Consider the following 3,419-nt stretch of genomic DNA (forward strand, 5'->3'; position numbering starts at 1 on the left):
CAGCCTCTATTCTTCTTGGGTATGATGCTACAACCTCTAGTCTTCTTGGGTATGACGCTACAGCCTCTAGTCTTCTTGGGTATGACGCTACAGCCTCTAGTCTTCTTGGGTATGACGCTACAGCCTCTAGTCTTCTTGGGTATGACGCTACAGCCTCTAGTCTTCTTGGGTATGACGCTACAGCCTCTAGTCTTCTTGGGTATGACGCTACAGCCTCAATCTTCTTGGGTATGACGCTACAGCCTCTAGTCTTCTTGGGTATGACGCTACAGCCTCTAGTCTTCTTGGGTATGACGCTACAGCCTCTAGTCTTCTTGGGTATGACGCTACAGCCTCTAGTCTTCTTGGGTATGACGCTACAGCCTCTAGTCTTCTTGGGTATGACGCTACACCCTCTAGTCTTCTTGGGTATGACGCTACAGCCTCTAGTCTTCTTGGGTATGACGCTACAGCCTCTAGTCTTCTTGGGTATGACGCTACAGCCTCTAGTCTTCTTGGGTATGACGCAACAGCCTCTAGTCTTCTTGGGTATGACGCTACAGCCTCTAGTCTTCTTGGGTATGACGCTACAGACTCTAGTCTTCTTAGGTATGACACTACAGCCTCGAGTCTTCCTACTAGGCTACCACAGTATATGATAATTGTAACAATAGACTACAGAAGACAAGGAGACATTGTTGGAGTTTTAAATTAATACTTTACTGTTCTGTTATACCCTGAGATAATGATTTAATGTTCTGTTATACCCTGAGATAATGATTTAATGTTCTGTTATACCCTGAGATAATGATTTAACGTTCTGTTATACCCTGAGGTAATTATTTAACGTTCTGTTATACTCTGAGATAATGATTTAATGTCCTGTTACACCCTGAGATAATGATTTAACGTTCTGTTATACCCTAAGGTAATGATTTAACGTTCTGTTATACTCTGAGATAATGATTTAACGTTCTGTTATACTCTGAGATAATGATTTAATGTCCTATTATACCCTGAGGTAATGATTTAATGTTCTGTTACACCCTGAGATAATGATTTAACGTTCTGTTATACCCTGAGATAATGATTTAACGTTCTGTTATACTCTGAGATAATGATTTAATGTCCTATTATACCCTGAGGTAATGATTTAACGTTCTGTTACACCCTGAGATAATGATTTAACGTTCTGTTATACTCTGAGATAATGATTTAATGTCCTGTTATACCCTGAGATAATGATTTAACGTTATGTTATACTCTGAGATAATGATTTAATGTCCTATTATACCCTGAGGTAATGATTTAATGTTCTGTTACACCCTGAGATAATGATTTAACGTTCTGTTATACCCTGAGATAATGATTTAACGTTCTGTTATACCCTGAGGTAATGATTTAACGTTCTGTTATACTCTGAGATAATGATTTAATGTCCTGTTACACCCTGAGATAATGATTTAACGTTCTGTTATACCCTAAGGTAATGATTTAACGTTCTGTTATACTCTGAGATAATGATTTAATGTCCTGTTATACCCTGAGGTAATGATTTAATGTTCTGTTACACCCTGAGATAATGATTTAATGTTCTGTTATACCCTGAGATAACGATTTAATGTTCTGTTATACCCTGAGATAATGATTTAATGTATAATTAATATCATTACCTGACACACTGTTTATTTAATAACATTTGACAATAATAACTTTTTTGTTTTTGTCAAAAGTTGCATTTACAGTGAATGGAATGGTGGAAGTGATGTCACAATGGAGCCTTTAGAATGTTACAGAATCCAGACCGGTTTATAGTAACTAGAATAAATATGAAATATGTGGAAGATTTTAAATTGGGGACTTTTGCTTGGAAAGCCACATTGAATTACTTGTTTTGTTGTTGCCATCTAGCAGTGTAGCTAACTACTGGAATTACACTCTACTTTTTATTCCCCAGACCAGCCTAATTCTCCCTTGAAACATAGTTTGTGTGTTTAATAGACAAAATGATACATTCTTGTTAACATATGACCCAAAGGGATCAGTCATGTAATTTGTAGTGTATGACTTTTCAGATTTACAGATCATTTTAAAGTAGTTTGGATGAACTACTTTTTCAAAGTAACTTTAATTAAGTCAACTATATTTGTCTTAGGGGGTAGCTTAAATTCTTTCAGTGTGAAGTAATTGGTAGTTTGCTAAACTATCTTTTCAGAGTAGCTTTCCCCAACACCGGTTATCAATAGCATCATAGACTTGCTGTGACTACAATGGTGTTTACTATAGAATGGTGTTTACTATAGTACTGTAGAATGGTGTTTACTATAGTACTATAGAATGGTGTTTACTATAGTACTATAGAATGGTGTTTACTATAGTACTATAGAATGGTGTTTACTATAGTACTATAGAATGGTGTTTACTATAGTACTATAGAATGGTGTTTACTATAGTACAATAGAATGGTGTTTACTATAGTACCATAGAATGGTGTTTACTATAGTACCATAGAATGGTGTTTACTACAGTACTATAGAATGGTGTTTACTATAGTACTGTAGAATGGTGTTTACTATAGTACTATAGAATGGTGTTTACTATAGTACTATAGAATGGTGTTTACTATAGTACTATAGAATGGTGTTTACTATAGTACTATAGAATGGTGTTTACTATAGTACTATAGAATGGTGTTTACTATAGTACTATAGAATGGTGTTTACTATAGTACCATAGAATGTCGGCGAAGCTCTTTTAAATACAATGTCCCCTTCACCTTCACGTCGGGCTCAATGAAAAAACGAACTTTAAATATCAAGTGTGCTTTAAAAACGTGGATCTACCGTTGATTGGGATTGAATCGCGGTTTAAATCATACCAAGAAATCAGGTCGGCTTTAGATTAAAAATGAGCCAAAAGGAAACGTACACACACAACATTATAAATCTAAAATAATTTTATTCATTTAAGTTAGGTACAGACGCTAAACATAGGAACCACATCTGCTCGACTAAAGAGCAGTCTTTCAGAAAGAACAACAACAACAACAAAAGAAAAGAGGATTTATGTCATACTGTCAACGAAATGGCAAATGAAGAGGTAGAGTATTTAGGCTCATTACCGTAGCTGGAGGAATGAGGCCTATTGGAATGTAGTTGTAGTTGTGTTCTTCCCTAAAATAGATCAAATATATATATAACCAAATATCAAATACAGGGGAGACTAAGGTTGCAAATGTACAGCACATTTCCCCAAATTCCCAGAAATCCCGGTTGGAGGATTTCCTGTTTTTTCCTACACATCTTGATTCCTGAAACCTTTTTAACTAAGATTTCTAGACAAATCAGGGATGGATTTTTTTTTAGGAAAGTTACCAGAAATGTGCAACCCAAGTGAAAAAATAATTTCCATGGAGGGAATTGTGGGTAATGTACTCAAAA

At 35.6% G+C, this 3,419-nt stretch overlaps 1 protein-coding gene across 1 annotated transcript in view; it reads right to left on the bottom strand.

The window, feature by feature from the left end:
- Window positions 1-2,917: 2,917 nt before the first annotated feature.
- Window positions 2,918-3,419, bottom strand: part of LOC110536524 (retinol dehydrogenase 10-A) — a 22,617-nt gene continuing 22,115 nt past the window's right edge. The window contains exon 6 of the mRNA XM_036934671.2: window positions 2,918-3,419. This exon is cut by the window's right edge and continues 2,134 nt beyond it. The gene's annotated coding sequence lies outside the window, so the exon portion shown is untranslated.

This window comes from Oncorhynchus mykiss, chromosome 11 (genome assembly GCF_057628025.1).
Source record: "Oncorhynchus mykiss isolate SJ-2025 chromosome 11, ASM5762802v1, whole genome shotgun sequence".
Taxonomy (NCBI): Eukaryota; Metazoa; Chordata; class Actinopteri; order Salmoniformes; family Salmonidae; genus Oncorhynchus; species Oncorhynchus mykiss.